Consider the following 19,644-nt stretch of genomic DNA (forward strand, 5'->3'; position numbering starts at 1 on the left):
AGATTATCCTGTATACAGCTTGTCCAGAATTTCCAACATGCTTCCGCTCTTGGGATGGCTGTTCTTTTACACCCTGGACTCTCCTGTGGCATCTCTTTCAGAGATTCCAGTTCAGGTCAGCTGCCCTATGGCTTTTCCAGTGTCACCGAGCCATACCAGCTACAGGGTTGCAGAAGCACACTGTTGGATCTCACTGGAGAATTAAGCTTTGCAAATGCAATCTCAGTTCTGTAACTTGTACTGCCTTTGGTTTGCCTCTGTCTCTATTTTCCACAACCAGCTGGGGCTGAAAGCAGTTTTACTTAGCATAGTCTGTGCTGGTTCTTGACCTTGAACATAAAGCAACTTTTCATCTCTGGGACAAGCTGAATTTCAAATTAACCTGTTCCTAGACAAATTGCTCACACCGTGTCAGAGGCTTTTCTTTGTGATTAAAAGCTCCTCTGAGATATATGATCTTATCTAGATTGAAGATACCTTCTAATGGGCACTGTTTAGATGGATCTTCATGCATGTGAAGATTCCAATTCTCTAAATACCTGCAGGTTTTAGGACCATAATGTACATACATGTACTATGCTGGGGTACCCTTAGGGGGTGAGGTAGAATTTTTAGACTGTCCTTTACCCATTTTCCACTTACACACACAGAGAGGGTGCCCTGTCCGCGCTAGCGGCTCATAAACTAAGAATCTCTCCCTACAAGACACTCACACAGGAGAGACTAACGAGGATGACGGACTCTCCTACACCTCCCTTCAGCAAAGAGCGTCGACTAGTCTCTGGGAGACACAGCGCCGCATACTCTGATTGCATCCAGTGAGATGATCAGACTGTCAGTAGCCCACACGGAAAGCAAGGGGGGGGAGGGAAGATGGGTTCACACATTCCTAGACCCAGGCAGCTTCCTCGCCGGACGATGCCAGGCCGAGTCAGCCCACCGTGGGTCGGATCTCCTAAAGATCCACTAGTTACCAGGCTTGCGTTAGACTACTCCTGATCATTAGCAATCGCTTCACAGGGTAATCTGGGCGTCTTCCAGTAACGAACACTCACACTGGTATACACACACACACACACACACACACCAAGGCCATTGTTTCCTATTACCACGATGCATCTTATCTTGCTGCACAGTCAATAAATTCAAATGGCATGAGCCCAGCAGAGACAGACGTTCCCACGGACAGTTCTCCTCCCAGTGCAGCTCTGGGGCATATGATGAGGGATTTTTACAAGAGCTCTACATACAAACAGCTTCAGAAGCTACCCATTTGCTGACAAAACAAAAGTAATTGAAGGATCATGTCGTAATTAAGTGATCCTTCTGGTGGCCACCTTTCCTGGTCCTCTAACTGATACTGAGGCCAGTCTACTGTACAAAATCTTTTCAGTTTACTCTTAGTCATTGGATCCAAACCAAATACCTTCCAATTTGCTAGAATGCATTCTAGGGGCGTATACCTTGCCCTACTAACCTTACCCTGTCCTTGCCCCATACCATGGGCTTGCCCTTGACCCACTATAGGACGCTCTCTCGTCTAGTGGGAATTACAACGGCTGGGCGTCCCGAGCCTCGGGCAAAAGTCCACACCACTGGACTACACCACTGGACTGTTCCTACCTTATCCATTAGACCGGTTCCTCACCGTCGCCCGCAGCTGCTTCTCCACTATCTGAGTGCGTTGCACCGTTGTGTCCTCCAAGGTCAGCCTGACGTGTCTCTGCCGAGGCCCCCGGTAAAGGCACCGGTGCGCGCTGGGCATCGGCTGTGACCATCGTCCACCGGCCATTGGAGGAGTCCGGGCAAGGCACAATTTTGCCTCGAGCCCACCCAGGGACGCCAAAACTGTTGCCGGCTCAAAGAGCCCGAGGCGGAGCAACAGCAGGTTCGTTGCCCGGTGTGCGTCGCACTAATTATCACACCAGGGTGGAGAAGCAAAAACCAGGTTTATTTGAGCCCAAATAGGTGCCAGGGAGAAAAGCATTCTCAAATCCTGCACGCCCGCTCACAGGCGGGGTCCCAACATTTATACCCCCCTTGTTTGTGTAAGCCTTTTGTTCGGTTTTCCCCCTCACCCCTCCCTTCCCAACAGCAGTTACTTAAAACATTACATTTCAGCGTGTTAGAAAAAGTTCTCATCCATAAGCTTATCTGTTGGCCTTCACAGAACAGCACAGACGCATGAAGCCTTCTCCCCCTCTTTCTCCCGCCTTCTCACTACTATTGCTAGTTTAAGCGGAACTGCAGCTATCTGCTAAAAAGCTGACTCTCACAAATTCTGCTTCTAGGCTGTTAGCATGCAGGCTGGTTAAAGTTCACAGCATGTAAGAACTTTGGTTCACTTCAGGCCCAAAGTCACAACTTTGGTTTACTTAGGCCTAGTGACACCAACAGTATCGATAAAGCCCCTTATGAGTCACAATAGTCAACAGCTCTTGGGACTTTTCATCGACGTGCATCTGTAAATATGCTTGACTCAGATCAATCTTACTGAACTTTTGTCCCCCAGCCAGGCCTGCAAAGAGGTCATCGATGCGGGGACGCGGGTATTGCTCTGAACACAACACTGGGTTGACAGTGACTTTAAAATCACCGCAAATCCGGAGAGAGCCATCTTTCTTCACTATTGGAACTATCGGAGTGGCCCATGAGCTATGGGTAACTGGTATTAGGACTCCATTGGTGACCAGGCGCTCCAGGTCCGCTTCTACTTTCGGCCTGATGGCATATGGCACTGTTCGGGCTTTCAGATATTTTGGTGGACTGTCAGGTTTAATGTTCAATGTCACAGTGATTCCCTTCATACTTCTCAAATCATCTCCAAAAACAGCAGCATATTTCCTTAGTATAGGGGTTAGACTGGTTTCTTCTTTAGTCATCTGGTGCACTTCTGCCCAGTTCAGTTGAATCTTCCCAAGCCAAGACCTACCCATTAAGGCTGGGTAGTCACCTCTCACCACAAACAGTGGCAATTTAGCAGCCTGTCCATTGAGCTCCACCTTAACATCAATAGTGCCCAACATGGGCACAACTTCTCCCGTATACGTCTTCAGAACAGTTTTTGTTGCCTTAAGCGGAAGATGCTGTAGCTTTTCTTTATACACAGTCTCGGAGACCAGCGAGACGGCTGCACCGGTGTCCAGTTCCATGCGTATAGGTTTGCCATCCAACAACGGGGTTACCCAGTATTCATGTGAGCCCATTGCCAAAGACAAAACATGCAGTGGCACTTCCTCTTGCGATGAGGTGTCACTTTGATCATCCTGGGTCTGCTCTAGGGTATGCAGGGTTCCTCTTTTTGTCGGCCAGACCACAGGCCTCTTTTTCTTTTGTTTACAGGCATACTCAATGTGTCCCTTTTTGCCATAGTGTCGACACACCAGGTCCTTACACCAGCATTCTGATGCCTGGTGACCCGGCTTACCACAGCAGTAACATTCTTGACTCTGCACAGTTTTGTGGGTCGGTTCTTGTGACACTTTTTGCACCCTAGGGGATGCACCGATGTATTGCGCCTCCCTTGTAGCCACTTCCATGGAGAGAGCAATATCAACAGCCTTCTGTAAGGTAAGCTGAGCCTCTGTCAGTAGGCGCTTCCGTATAGCTTCACTGTAGAGGCCACACACTAACCTGTCACGCAGGGCATCATTTAACATCTCTTTAAATTCACAGTGTTCTGCTAGCTTTTTTAAAATGGCTACAAATTGTACAACTGTTTCATCTTCCTTTTGGTCTCTTTTGTGGAACCTATATCTTTCAGCAATTACCAGTGGTTTTGGGGAAAAATGGGACCCCAGGATTTCCACAATGTCACTGTAAGATTTAGTTGCTGGCTTAACAGGGTGTAGTAAGCTGCGTAGCAGGGAGTAGGTTTTAGCCCCTACAACACTTAAGAATATTGGCACCTTCTTCGCTTCTGTAATGTCATTTGCAATAAGAAAAAGCTCAAAACGCTCAGTATACACATGCCACTGCTCTATATTCTCATCAAAAGGTTCCAGTGGCCTGGTCAGAGTAGCCATGATTTTAGTTTCACTTTCACAGTCAGTGCAAACAAGCAGCTTTTTTGTTTGTTTGTTCTTTACCTTGACTTCTACTTCCTTCTGTTACTGGAGCAGCACTGGAATCTCACCCTCGTCGCCACTTGTTATATCCTTGGGGGGGCAGCCGGCTTAGGAAGAAATCACTTGAGGCCAGACAGCAGGCAGCTAACAAAACTACCATTTTATTTACAGACACAGAGCTCACCCAACCGGCCGAAACCGGCTGGGCTATCCCCTAATAATCTAACTCAGTTGCCATAGGAACAAAAACCATGACAACCAAATACATGACACCATGGAAGCCAGTGAGTGGGGTACAGCCGCATCACTGCAGGACAATGGCAGAGGTTGCACTTATCCAGCTGTATCCAATTAGCCACATTTCAGGAAGAGGGGGCTGCAGTGTTCAAGCTACAGAGCTAGGGCTATTCAGGAGAATAGAGCATCAGGGTTTCCACGTAGAGAAACAGGGAGGTCAGGTGATGCCATTGGTGGGTGAGCCCAGCCAGGCAGAGTCCCAGGCACAATGACACCAGCACAAGCTCAGTAAATGGTACCATGTCCATTTATAACCAGAGGCAGATGGGGGGTGACAGCTCCTTTTGTCCCAGTGACAGGAAGGGGTGTCTCTTTCTACCAGTGTCAGGAAGCTGCCCTCGACCCCAAATTTGCTCCAAGTTACTTCCCAAGAGAGGAACTGCGGCACGCTGGGAAAGGCCACGTCCTTTCAGGGTTCTCTCAAGGCATGCCCAGGAGCACCCAGCTCCCCCAACCCACACATTATTTCTCTCCCTAGGTACTTCTAGGACCCCCATTAGGGCAGGATCGAGTGCCTCACACAGCCACTAATGGACTTTCTGCCCTGCATCTCCTTTCCCAGACAATTAGAGGGGTTCTTCTTTGTTTCTCCAGCCCCAGACACTCTGGCCAGGGCCCTGTTCACATGCAGCACGAGACCCATTTTAACCCTCAGCTCCAGTTCTTGGTTCCTAACTGGATCTTGGCTCAGGCTCGGCCCATTTTGTCCAGTAGCGCAGCTCAGCTCAGCTCACATCAGAGTTCTCAAACTCCCCGCAGCAGCCACTTTTTACCCTGCCCTATTTCCATTCAGTTTACTGAGACAATAACGTCACTGACCAACCATATGTGTTTGCACTATGCTCCAATTCCTGCTTATTCATCTCCATCAATCTTCACACCATTCTAGTCATTCACCTAATAAATCACATCATTTCGTCACTTACCTGTTCAGTAGCAGATCAAGTTTTCATCCCCTTCATTTAACCATCTGCATGAGTAAATTCATCCATCCATAATCCATTCCTACCCTTTTCTCCTTCACTAGAGTCACTCAAACGCGTCTGCCCATCAGCACAGGAGGTTAAGAGACAGGAGTTCAGCAGTGAGACATCAATATCACCCTTCCAACATGCCGGCATGAATATGAAATACCTCTCAGCTTTCCAAATTGGAGTATTTAGCTGGTGGATAAGAAGCTGAGTGAGAAGAGATTCATTTGCTCAAATTAACCACTGTATGGAGTCTTTTTTGCGGGGTGGGAGCAGGGTAATATTAGAATTCTGACAAACCCATGGAGATGGTGTTATTTTATTAATTGGATTCTGCTGCATAGAAATAGGGACAGATCTTACCCACCATTGTACACCACAGTCAGGGATAGACAATGCTTCCTCCTGCCATAGTTCTCTTTCTGGAAAGGTTAGCAGGTAATATACCGTAGTTTCTTTCACACTTCAAATATACACTTGCTCATATGCTGATCCATACACACAGACGCCGTTGCATGGGAATGCACAGGAAGTGACAACCATTCAAGAACAAAGACATACACCAATGTAGAGACCCGTAGACACACACACACACAAACTTGTATATAATCTATCTATATATACACACATACAAAGAGACACACTTCTGTGTGCAAGCACACAGCCTTGGACACAGCCCTTACTGCACAGACATGTCCGATTGTGACAGATGGTACCCATGTCCACACCACACACACTGTTGCAATCATCTTTGTACAAAGTATGCCATGTGAGGTATCATTTGAAAACTCATAATTTGCTGATCATTATTGTCCTAAAAAATGTGTGTGGCAACATTGTATGTGAAGTCATAAGATTCCACTGCATGTTGTTGTTAACACATGTTCCAAACGGAGGTTGGCAAACAGGTCTGTCTCCAACAAAGGAATGTATGCTCTGCTTAATTTGCATTTAAGCAGTAAACAGAGTCATCAAGCAGGAAGGGAAACAAAAGACGCTCAAACAGGTGAGTGATAAGCAGCAGGGAACATCCTTCCTTATAGACTCTTTGTATCCTGAATCTCAGCTGGAAGTGTTTTTCGAGGGGAAATGATGCTAAAAAAAAGGAGGAACCAACACCCCCAAGGGATCCCCTCCCTCTCTCCTAGCCCATTACATTCATGGCACCTGAAGCAACAAGACAAAAGAAGCATTTGTTGTATACTGAGAGAAGGGGTCCTGACTTAAGAAGTTTGGTCAGTGAGGCTTTGGCTACACTTGCACTTCAAAGCGCTGCCGCGGCAGCGCTTTGAAGCGCTAAGTGTAGTCAAAGCGCCAGCGCTAGGAGAGAGCTCTCCCAGTGCTGTCCATTCTCCACCTCCCTGTGGGGAATAACGTACAGCACTGGGAGCCGCGCTCCCAGCGCTGGGGCTTTGACCACACTGGGCAGCCCTGGGGCTTTGCAGCGCCGTAATTTGCAGCGCTGGAGAGGGTGTGTTTTCACACCCTGCTGCAGCACTGCAAATTTGCAAGTGTAGCCAAGGCCTAAGACTGCTGAAAGTGTATGGTGAGAAACTTTGCTTGAATCTCATAAAGTTTTTAAGTTAGGCACCTGTTGTATTTTAACTTTATTTTCTTGTAACCATTTCTGACTTTTATGCCTCATTACAAAGAATGAGATTTAAGTGAGTACAAGTAGTTAATAAACTTGTTTTACTGTTTTATCTAATCCAATTTGTTTAAACTGATGTGTCTGGGCAACTCCACTTGGGATGGCAAGTTATGGGCATATTATTTCTATTCAAGCTACAACGGACTTTATGGAAGTTTGTTGTTCAGAAGAGGGCTGAGCAGTACAGGACAAACATTTCTGGGGGAAGATCCGAGACGAGGGGTGTGGTGGGGTCACCCTGCAATATAACAGAGGCTGGTAAGAACCCAGGTGTGGCTGGCTGGCTGCAGCACACACACAGCTATAGCTGGGTTGCTGGAGGCTGTTTGTGAGCTGGAAGCTACAGCAGCAAGGCAGTGTAAAAGGCACCCCAGGCTACTGGGCAGACGTGACACAGCTGCTTATTAGTCCAGATTGTACCCAGTATGTCACCACCTGTGTTCCCTGTAAGCTGCGTGCTTGGGCAGCTGCCCAGGAGAGATTCAAGTGCTGCCCATTAGCAGAGTGCACACAGCATGTGTTCAGCTGCCCCTCCCCCCCGCTGCTTTGCGGCCACCTTGCTCTGTCCTGCAGCTGTTCCTGGGGCCCTCCTGCAGGCTGTGCAGAGCAGGGGGAGGGTGTCCCCTTACCCTGTACCCCATCTCCGCAGAGCAGGGGAGAGGGGACACAGCCTGGCTCAGGAGAACTGGGAGCTGCTGCAGTCTGAGGTCTGAATGGCGAGTGGCTGAGTGCCTGTCTTAAAGAGACAGCGCACTGTTTCTGAGATTTCCACAGCTCACAGTCTCTCTTTCTCTCCCCCACATGGGTGGCAGATTATATACATTTGCGGTGCCCGGGCTCCAGGAATATTCAGGACCGGGTGCCCTGCTCCAGCAATATTTGGAGCTGGGTCTCTCCCCTGGCCCTGCCTGGATCGGGCCCCAGCCCCCGTGGGCCTCCCCGCCCCGCCGCGTCCCTGCCTGGAGCAGGTCCCAGCCCCCGCCTGCCACCCCTCCCCCTGCGTGTCCCCCCCCCACCGCGCCGCATCCCTGCCTGACAAAAAGCAGCGTGCGCCTGTCCCCTGCCTGCTCTGTGCTGATCTGCTCCCGGCAGAACTGCTGTCTGCTGCCGCAGGGTCCTAGCGCCTGCCCTCCACTAATGGCAAAGCAGGCTGCCCTTACCCTGCCCTTCCGCCTTAGCCCTGAGCCTCCCCAATGCCCCAAACCCCTCAGCCCCAGCCAGAGCCCTCATCCCCCCGCACCCTAATCCTCAGCCCCAGCCAGAGCCCTCATCCCCCTGCACCCTAATCCTCAGCCCCAGCCAGCCAGAGCCTTCATCCCCGCACCCTAATCCTCAGCCCCAGCCCTGAGTCCCCCCACATCATGAGCCCCACAGCCTTCACCCCACACCCCAAATCTCTGCCCTAGCCCTGAGCCCCCTCCTGCATCATGAACCCCTCATCCCCAAGCCCCAGCCAGAACCCTCATCCTCCTGCGCCGAATCCTCTGCCCCAGCCCTGAGCCCCCCCACAGCATGAACCCCTCATCCCCTGACCCAACCCTCATCCCCCTGCACCCTGATCCTCTGCCCCAGCCCTGAGCACCCCCACAGCATGAACGCCTCATCCTCAGCCCCACAGCCCTCACCCCACCCCTCTGCCCTAGCCCTGAGGCCCCCACAGCATGAACCCCTCATCCTCAGCCCCACAGCCCTCACCCTGCACTCCCTCCTATCCCCAAACTCCCTCCCAGAGCATGCACCACCTCCCCCTTCCTACACCCCCAGCCCCAGCCCAGAGCCTGCACCCAAACTCCGTCCCAAAGCCTGCACCCCTCACCCCCTCCTGCACACCCATGCCCTGCCCCAGCCTGGAGCCTGCACCCAAACTCCCTCCCAGAGCCTACACCCCTCCTGCACCCTAATCCCCAGCCCAGGACCTGCACCCCATACCTCCCCCCAAAACCCCACCCAGAGCCTTAGGCAGGTGGGGGCAGAGTTTGGGGGGGCGGGTTCTGGGCACCACCAAAATTTCTACAAACTTGCCACCCATGCTCCCCCACCATGTACCCCATCTCCACAGAGCAGGGGAGGGGAGACAACAGGGCTCAGGACAGAGCAGGAGAGCTTTCACCGAGTGCCCTAAAGAGACAATGCATGGCGTCCCTCAGAAACTTCCCCAGCAGCCAGCACACACAGTCTGTGCGTCACACTCCCCTCCCAACCTATACCAAGAAGTTAAACAATAATACAAGTACTTCCTGCAATGCACATATATTCTCTGTAATTTTATTCTTTCAAAGTGTTATTTTAGTGTTATGACTAGTTTATGAATTTCATAAGTTTTATTTCTCTTACATTTAAATTTAATTCTTTGAGTAGTGAGTTCTAAAATGCCTAACCTGTCCTGGATGGAGTAATTATCCCTATGGTAACTTTTAAAAATATATTATATCTAGATTTTGTGTTTCTACTGGTGGTGCACATCCCTCAGTGCACATAACAATTTATTCTGCAGATGGATGGAAAAAATTAGAGGGAGCATTGGTCACAACGATCACACACACACACACACACACACACAAATGTGCACATTAGAGCTGGGAGGGAAATGGTTTCCTATCTCAGGAGTTTGAGATTTCAGACTAAAAAAAGTCAAAATTTCTGAAATTTGTACAAACCAAAAATCTGAACATCTTCAGTTCAGGTCACTTGACAAGTTTCATTTTGACTTTTTCCCCCCCCCAAAATGTACTATAATTAAATTTCAAAAGAGAAAAGTCATTTCAAGCCAGAACACTGATTTTTGTTTTAAAAATGTAAAAACAGGGCATTTTGAAACTTTTTTCTCAAATTTTTCAAGTTGAGAAATTCATCAAGACCAGCCCTGTGAAGAGTTTTGGTTTCAACAAGCTGGTATTTTTGACAAAAAAATTAGTTAAAAGCTTTGCAACTAGCTCTACTATTCATTCATGGAACAGGATCCATCCATCAGCCACGCACACACTTCCTGTGTACGGGTAGCACAGTTCTAAAAACAGTTCACATTATGGAGACACAGGTTGCAACTCCATAATTAAGGTCAGGGCCAGACTTAGGGGTGGGCTGCCTGGGCGACCGCCCAGGGGCTCCATGGTCAAGGGGGCGCCCTGTGGCACTGCAGAGGTACCTGCTGCTGGTGTAGCGTCAGAAACTGCTCCCAGCTGGCAGGGGAGTGCTGCGTGGGGGGGCACCCAGATTTCCCCCTGCTCCCCCCCAGAGGAGGAACATGCAGGGGAGGGGGGTGAAGGGTGACACACAGATACTACTCTCCCCTCAACATTCCTCTGTGCCCCACTAGGGGGCTGTGAGGGGGTGGAAATCGAGGAGCAACCCCAGGGCTGCCCAGAGTGGGGGCAAGTGGGGCAATTTGCCTCAGGCCCCTCAGGGGCCCCGTGAGCCCTGGCCCGGCAGTGGTCCGGGTCTTCGGTGGCATTTCGGTGGCAGGGGGCCCTTCAGTGCTGCCGAAGACATGGAGCTACTGAAGGGCCCTCCCCGACGCCAAAATGCTGCCAAAGACCCAGACCACTGCCAGATGAGTACAAGCGCCGCAGCTCCCCCGCTTTGCCCCAGGCCCCCTGAATCCTCTGGGCGGCCCTGAGCAACACCACGCACTCGGCACATCAGGTCACTTCACCTCCCAGCGCAGCCCAGGTGGGGAAACATCAGGAGCTGCTGCTGTCCTGCCCACCCCTTATGCAGCCCAGGTGGGGAAAGTGACCTGTATAAAGGGAGCCCTGATGTTGCTCCTCGCTCCCCTCCTCACAGCCCCCTCAGGGTGCACAGAGGAGCAGGGTTTCGGGGGGGGGGGAAAGGGAAATATGATCAGGAGTGCCAGCTGCACCATGCATCCAGGTCAGTTTCCTCACGTGGGCACAGGAGGGGGTACAGAGGTTAGGGGTGAAGGTGGGGAGTGCAGGGAGTAGGGGCAAGGGGGCACAGTGCAGGGGTTAGGGGAGGAGGGGTTAAGAGGACACAGTGTAGAGGTTAGGGTGCAGGAGGATGCAGGGGTTGGGGTGAAGGTGGGGAGTGTAGAGATTAGGGGCAAAGGGGTAACAGGGCAGGGGTTGGGGTGCAGGAGGGTGGAGAGCCTGGGGTGTCCATGAGGGTGAGGGGCACCAAAATACAAGTTTGCCCAGGGTGCCAATCTCCCTAAGGCCGGCCCTGAATACAGTTGACCTGAATTTTGCATTTAAAGCATGTTTGTATTCTAGTTTGATCGGAGAGGATAGGTGTTTGTACTGCCTTGTGATTGACAGATACTTGGCAGAAGCCTGGGTCAAATTGGCTGCTGTGATTGACAAGTGGCTCTGGACAGGTAGCCTGGCTGGATAGGATTGCAATGGGAACATCAGAGTGATCATCCCTAGTAATCTAAGAACTTTTCATTTGCCTCTCCTTCTCCATCCCAGGGAAGGAGGGGTAGACATGTCTTCAGGGGCCACTCCAGCTGTGGCAGGAGGGAAGAACATTGGTGCCATTTCCTAGCATTATCCAAGGGCCAGTCTTGCTGTTACATTTGCTAGAGGACTGTGGGTTATTGGCTGGTTCATAGGAGTGAGTTGAACACCTGATCAGTTGGAGGGTTTGCTGATCACTTCTTTCACTCACTGAGGCCAATTGAAGCAGATTCTCTAGACCTCACAGGATTCAGATGTGCATCTCCCCATCCACCGCTGGGCAAGGACTGGTAAAGAGCTGAGCCTTAATGCAAGGCTGGAGCAAGTAACCTACTCCACATGCACAAGGCCTTGGTGGTCAGCTTAAGATGATCTGGGGAAGAGTTTTCCTTGTTTAAGTCCATGGAAGTCGGTGGGGCCCAACCCATCAACTCTCCTTTGCTGTGCGGCCTACAAAAATCTTGGCAATGATTCATCTGCTGGTGTGTTGAGACCACAGCCTGTCATGCTGACCAAGATGGTCTCCTTGTGCTCCCCTGTCTGTATCCACCTATCATCACATGTCTTATTTAGACTGTAAGTTCTTTGGGGCAGGGACCATCTTTTGGTCCTGTGTTTGTACAGCACCTAGCACGATGGGGGCCTACTCCATGACTAGGGCTCCTAGATGCCAGCACAATATAAATAATAATCCAGTGCAGCAAATAAAGCTCCCTCCAGCAGCATATCAGTCCCTATCGTCAGGGGTGGCTTTATGTCTCAAAATAAAAGCAGGCCGATGGAAATCCAAAGACCCCGCTGCCGATCCTGCTTCCAGCTCTTTTTGCTTGACCTGCAGGAGTGAGCCAGCCAGCCCCAGCCCCCATGGAATGTTTCTTGGCCTTTTATCTAAGCCTGCAGATCACCTGGTCCTATCACCTGGGAGGCAGCTAATTCAGCACAGGGGGGCTAACCCCACTTCTCGAAGGCCCTTGAGTCCCTACTGGGACTCTTGTCCTCTTTATTAGCCGGTCCTGGCTCTCCTCCTACTTCTCCATTCATTCCTGTGGAATCCTGGCACATCATGGGCGCTGCCGGAATGCAGCTAACAACAATGCTAAGAGCTGTCCGCGACCGTCATTGTGTGGTACCTGTGCATGGACAGCAACTGCTGGAGATGATGCAGGCAGCAGCAGGCCAATTTGGTCCCATGCTGTCCACTCCTGCCATGAACTGCACACCTATTGAAACAGAGCATTCAGAGCTCTTGCCTCAGTGCGAGGCACTTTGCATCCAACCGTCACTCAGCTGGGCATACGAGGGGTTTGGTGGAGTACCACTGCCAGAGGGAATCCATGGACAGCTGTGTGCAGTGGTGCGGGAGAGTCCGGCTGAGGAGATGGAGGCCCGAGACTCCTCTACTCAAGGGGATAAGTGAACAAAGCACAGCAGCAACAGGGAAAGTGGCAATTGGAAACAATGGTGGGACAAATACAGGGGAAAGGGGAAAGATCTCCTTTCCTTTATGGGCTGAAGTGGGTGGAGCTCACCCATGCACTGGCACACACCCCCCCTCCTATGCAGGGCTGGATTTTGCTCTCATCACACAGGGTTCTTCCCCCTTTTGGGAGGCACAGTGACCCGAACCCCACAGGCTTCCCCTTTCTGGACTCAGGCGTCTGTGTACCAGACATGCCTCGGGATTTGCTGGCTAGAGCCAGCAGTGACCTTGCATTACGCTAAGGGCATGTCTGTGTTGCTCATTTCCTCCCGGTCTGCTGGATTATTTATGGACACTTATTTTTGCAACATTAAATAAAAATGACATTCGCAAAACCCGTAAATGCGTCTGCCTGGTAACACCTCTGGGGCCAACATGGCCGTTTGCTCAGACACAGCCCACATAACCTCTCTCCTGCCCATTCATATTGATGGTATGTTATATCTCATCCTCTGAGCCAGATTCAGCCCAGCCCTGGCATGGAGGCAGAACAAGAGAAAAGATCTGAATCAACATCTCCTCGGTGGAGTGCTTTGATCACCGGGCTACAGATCTTTCTCAGTCTCTCTTCAGTTCAATGACTATTTAAGTATCTATATAAAGCAGAACAGCATCCACAGGAGAGACTGAGAGCAGAATAACCTATAGCAGAGCCGTAACTAGGTATTTTTGCACCAGAGGCAAAAATATAAAATTGCACACTCCCCCAGGGCCGGCTCTTCGGCGGCGGGTCCCTCAGTCCCTCTCGGAGAGAAAGGCCTGCCGCCAAATTGCCGCTGAAGAATGAATGAAGGGGCGGTGGTAGAGCCTGTGATTTTGTGGGGGTCAACTCATGATTTTTGACTGCTTGGGCTGGTAATGTTGCTTCCAAGATGGTCTTGGTTCCAGTTCAGTTCCAGTCCAGAGAGGGACTCACAGGTTAAGAGAAGAGGGAGGTGCTGGATATCAGCAGTGGCCACTAGGGATCAGCATGTGTCCTGAGAATGCTGGGAGTTCAGGTCTGCGGGGCAGGATCAGGGGTGGCAGGTTTGTAGACATTTTGGTGGTGCCCAGAACCTGCCCCCACCCAAACTCCGCCCCCCACCCGCCCAAGGCTCTTGGAGGGAGTTTGGGGATGGGAAGGGAGCAGAGGGATGGGGTGCAGGGGTGAGGGCTGTGGCTGCAGGTGAGGGGTTTGGAATGTGGGAGAGGCTCAGGGCAAGAGTAGGAGTGTGGGGGGGATGAGGGCTCTGGCTGGGACTGGGGATAAGGTGTTTGTGGTGTTGGAGAGGCACAGGGCTAGGGCAGAGGGTGCGGTGGGGGGGTGAAAGCTCTGACTGGGGGTGTCTGGAGTGGGGCAGGGCTGGAGATGAGTTTGGGGTGCAGGCAGGCTGCTCCGGGACAGGGGCCAGAGAGGAGGAATCCCTCCAGCCCTTTCCCTGCAAGCAGCAGCGAGCTCTGGGGGAAGAGCCCCCCTTTCCTGCCCCCCCAGCAGCACACTCACCCCCACCACTGTCACTGCATGTGCTCCCAGAGCCCCTCTCAGGTCCAGGAATCTCCCTCACCTCCCCCGTGGTGGGTGCCGTGTGGCGCTGCGTGCGCCTCCTCCCCTGCCGTTGCCCCTGACTGTAGCCTCACTGGGGGTGAGGGATGGGGCTGCCTCCTTACCCAGCATGGGGCAGGAGCAGTGACTGTGGGCGGGGAGGGGGGGGGCTGGGCTGCTGGAGGGTCCCATTGGAAAATGAAAGGGTCTGAGGGGGAAGGGCAGGCTCACAGTCAGTCTGCCCTGGCAGTGAGATGGGGAGCACTAAGGACCCTGAGGCAGCACTTGCTGCAGGGGAAAGACAGGGACTCTCTGTTCCTGGACCCGGGAAGGGGGAAGCAAGTCAGGGTCGGGAGACACTCGGGGGAGGCGTGCGGGGGGCGGCAGGTGGGGCCAGGGGGTTAGATCACCTGGGTTATAAATACCTCCGTGCCAACGGCTTTTTCCCCCCTCTCCACCTCTTTCTGCGCCCCCCAGCTTTGTGTGCCTGAGGCAAGTGCCTCACTCACCTCGCCCTTGTTAAGGCACTGACCTATAGCCAGGTGGGGAGGGTGCTCACCTGGGAGGGGGGATCTCTCTATTCAAGCCTTGAGTACAGATTCAAACCTGGCTGTCCCACAGCCCACCCAAGTGCCCTACCCACTGTGCTAAAGGTTATAGGGGGATGTTCGTTTTCGTTCTCTCCCTCTTTTGCCCACCCCAGGGAAAAGGTCCCAGAGAGTTGTGGCTGACCAAAACTGCAGTTCTTTGGCAAATAACCTGTGTCCAAAAAAATTTCCCCCACTCTAGTGCTGAGCTAGCAGAGCCGGCTCTGTGCTGGGACACAGAGACCCCCTGTACTGGGGCCCTTAGACCTGCATGCCAGCCCCTTTCTTGCTAGCAACAGCACCAGCATAGACCAGCTGCTGAGGTTTTAGCCCCTTCCCATCTCAGCCTGTTATGAGGAAGGTCTAGACCATTGTGTGTGGTCGGCATTAGCACCTCCTACCATTGCTACCCCCCAAAGGCCATTGCCTGCACCGGGCGTTACCACAGCTCATTTTATAGGATCAAATCCTGGGGGGTCTGATCCTGCGATGCTTATTCTGTGGGACTGCTGGTGTGAGAGTAAGAAGGACAAGATCAAGCCCTTAGCTCCCTACAAGGGAAGGCTGGGGGAGGTGGGGGGAAAACAGCTGACATCAGCTGCAGGACAGTCACAAATTGCCTACATTAACATATTGAAAAACCTGTGCCTGCCTCCCGCACGTGCAATAGAGCAAACCTGCTCTGTCCTTCCTTCCTCCCGCCATACTAAAGCGGAGAGCTGCCTTTCTCCGGCAGGGTCAGAAGTTGCCTGTGCGGAACAGGGGCGTGCAGCGGGATGAATTCCTGAGTGTTTGATGCTGCAGTGAGCACACTTGTCATGCAGATAAGGCCAGTTGTTGCCTCCTCTTACCCACGGACCATCAGATTTCCAAGAGAGAAATCTCTTGGATGCACGAGGGCCTGTGCAGAGCAGCCCCATGCAGGAGCTGGGACAAAGGATGGAGGGGATCAAAAAGCACAATTAACTGTTTGGCCAACACTTGCTCCAGCATTTCCTGGTGGAAAGGCCCTAAGAGCTCTCTGTTGAAATGTCTTAATTGATTGTGCTGCAGGCGTCAGACTAATCAAAACACAGCTGCTATTGCTAGCCTTGAAGCAAAGCACAGCAACCTCACATTCCCTTAGCAGCATTTAAGGCCTGGGAGTCCACAGAGCAATAAATCGGTGCTTCGGGGTGGGAGGCTGAGCCAGCATCCCTCAGTGCAGTAGGGCCCACACGAAATGCACTAGTGCCAGGAGTAGGGTGACCAGATGTCCCAATATTATTGGCCCCATCCTGATATTAGGGTTTCTGTCTTGATTTTCACACTTGCAACTCCCTACCCAGTAGTTGCAGACCCAAGCTGCTGAGTTCACAAGGGTTGCTACCGCCAGGGTCAGGCTTTACATCCCCTGCCTCTGAGTACAGCTGGAGCCACAACAGTGCCAGAAGCCCCCCTGCCCTGGATCTGTGTGTGTGCAGACATGCCTAGGGGTTGAGGAGCAAAATTAAACTCAAGTGCTAGTTGCATTCATTTGGCTGCCCAGTCTCCCTGCTCACACACCTCCCAAGGCACAGATAGCCCGAAGTGGTGAGAGGCACAGAGATCGGCATGGGCATTGCTGAGGGCTTGGTTTCCCCCTCCTAGCAGCCACATGTTTTGGTCCCATTTCTCCAGCTCCTGTGCAGTAGTGATAACTTGTGGCAGGTTGTACAACATCAGCAAGCAGGCAGTGAACAGGCCATTGCCAGCATGGACAGCTCACTAGACACAGGTGGGATCTAGACCCAGATGGGCTCTAGACCCAGAGGTCTGAGCCTGTCTGACAGCACCTCTCTCCCCCTCCAAGGACACATCACTTTGCCTCACCGTGCCTCAGTTTCCCGATCCATCAAATAGGGACAATAACGACCTATCTCGCAGGAGGATTCATTAATATTTATAAAGCATTTTGGAGACGGAAAGTGCCACTTATTCTCCTCTGAGCTCTGGCTTGTTCCTGAAACAGGCCTGCTTTATTTAATAGCAAAGAAGATGCCCATTTGGAAGCCATCATGCCAAAGCATTCATTTTGGGGCAATCCTACCCTGTTTACGATATTATCATGCTTAAATTGCCTAGGTGCTTTCCTCCCACAATGTAACACAGTTTTAGAGTCCAATCCCACATTCATTACTCAGCCCTGAACTCCCACTGACTCCGAGTGCAAGATCAAGTCTTTAAGAAGCAAACTTTAGAATGCTGCATCAGCTGACAGTTATTTGGGCAACACAGCACCCGCTTCTGGAGTCATGCGGATGCCTGCGTCCATTCCCTCGAGGGCGAGTGTGGAATCCTGGGGCTGTCACTCATGCCCTAGTTCTCTAAGCAGAGCAGGATGCACAACTATTAACCCAGCTGCATCCAGTGCAAGGAAATTCTCCTGCAAAACTCACACCCTTGTTTGAATTCCATGCTCTGGTGTCCCTTGCCGATTGGCCAGTCATGCTGTGATGCCACCATCCAGCTGACCAATCTGCAAGCAGTGTTGCAGCAGGAAAAAAATTAAAAAGGCTGAGGACTGGGGTGCTTCCTGGAATATTCCAGCAAAAGCAGTGGTGTGACCAGGTGATGAGACCAAGCTGTGAGGCCAGGAGGGCTGGGAGGAACGTAAAACCACGTGAAGAAAACAAGTGGGCAAGTGGCCATTCTGCTCTGCCGAGGGTTTTTGTTCACTCTAGCCCCTGTCCCAGTCATACTGCAGTGTGACTAGGTGCTCAGTAGGCAGCAGTGATATGGTGGGGGCAGGGCTATGTTCTGGAGGCTGGCTGCAGACTTGAATGTGGGCAATGGGCTGGGCTGCACGTTTCAAGCAGAAGCCAACAAAGCCTTTATCCACGTGTTTCGTTCTCATCCAGGGATCTCCAGCATGCTGGTGCCAAGCATCATTTAGATACAGGACCCCAGGAAGGAGCATCTTGACGGTCCTGCAGAAGACGCTCTCCATGGGACGTTGTTTGTGCATGGAATCTGAGATTGTCCAAATGTGGCAAGCCAGTTTCTAGACTTAAATGAATGGAGGAAGCTGGAGTAACATCAAGCTAGCTCAGCAGAATCCTGTGTTGCAGTAGCTTCAAAGTGCCAGGACTCAAAATGACAGCCTCACCCTGCTGCGCACTAGCGCTGGCTTTTCACCCCTTTCCCATGGCTCCTGCCAGTGCCAACAGGACACTCTCAGCCTTGCAGTGGGAAGGAAGGAGAAAGCAGCAGAGTGGGGACATTCCAGCCTTACCAACTTTGAGATGCAAGAACGCAAGGCCTTGAGAAAGTCCCTTTCTAACCAGAAGCCTCTCTTCAGGTCACTGTGTAAATGCTCTGCCATCTGGGGCATTGCCTCCCTCCCGCTGATCAACTTTGGGAGATGGGATCAGACAGGTGTGAAACGCCACTCAGATGAGACAATAAACAGCCTGTCAGATTCTCTTATCTGCTGTCAGATCAGATAATCCCAGCACTGGCAGCTCTGAGATGCATGCGAACAGAAAGCTCATCTCCAAGATCACATCCTTAGAGGGAAAAGCCCTTTGGTCTGGTCCCAACCCCAGCACATCAGGATCCGCTACATCTTTGGAGAGGTGGCCCGTATGTAATGACTGCTTACGTTCTGGTCTGCAGCACACAGAAAGCGGCACTAAGGTGAGTCTCTTCTTCCAGAATACCAGCTCCAAGGGACGGATTTAATTCTAGAAACCTCACATCAAACAGCATTCAGTGCAGGGCACAGAGAGCCAGAGCCCGCTCTCAGCGACAGCACCGCAAGCCCATTGACACAAATGGAACTTTCTGATCCTGAATGCGGAATTTAGCCCAAAGTGTTCACTGGGTGCCTGATCCAAAGTCCAGTGATATCGAGGGCTTTGGATCAGATCTAAAGACTCCAGCACTATTACTCCAGCCACCACCCTGTATTACTCTATCAAGAACGCGAGGGTTATGAAGATGGAGTAGCTGTCTCATTGGTGCCAGTGATCATTGGGGTCACACACTTGGGTCCCATGCTCACAAGATTTCCCGTACTATTGAATCAGAACTCAAATCCGAATGAAGCCTCGAATCTTGAGCTAGGCCCACCCAAGCTAGAGCTGAAATGCCACGCCGGGTCCCATCTCTGCATTAGCTACTTTCCGTATGGTACGCAGAAGTGAAACCAAGCTATACTCTCCTTCCAGTAGCTGGGGTGCTTTAGAAACACTTCTTACTGTGGGTTCCCCACACCCCGCTGTGCAATAATAAAAATTGCCGCTCAGTAGTTTGTTTCTCTGTTTATGTAGTGGCGTCCCCTTGGGAACACAGCTTTTTGGAGTGACACACACTTGGAAAGAAAAGGAGAGATTCTGTACGTGGGTGTGAGATTCAATTACTGGGGCCTGAATTTTCAACTTGCTTTTACACCTTTTAATGAAAAGCAACGTGGAACAGCACTAGAGGCAGAAGCCATTGTCAAGAGTGGGGCGGGGGGGACAAAAAAAAAATAGAGCAGCCCTTGCAGCTTTGAGCCCTCTAAATGCAGGCCAGACCTCGAGTGTGGGTCTCCGTACAGAATGTATCAGCAGGCTGTCTAAGAGAGGGGAATCTAACGCAAGGCATGTGTATTAAAGAGCTGTCTATTTATGGGTAGCTTGTTTAATGACAG

The 19,644-nt window shown here is 51.5% G+C and overlaps 1 long non-coding RNA gene across 1 annotated transcript in view; it reads right to left on the reverse strand.

The window, feature by feature from the left end:
* The window catches only part of LOC120373822, a 38,947-nt gene that overhangs the window by 18,622 nt on the left and 681 nt on the right, over positions 1-19,644 (reverse strand). The window lies entirely within an intron of this gene.

Source organism: Mauremys reevesii, linkage group 10 (genome assembly GCF_016161935.1).
Source record: "Mauremys reevesii isolate NIE-2019 linkage group 10, ASM1616193v1, whole genome shotgun sequence".
Classification (NCBI taxonomy): Eukaryota; Metazoa; Chordata; order Testudines; family Geoemydidae; genus Mauremys; species Mauremys reevesii.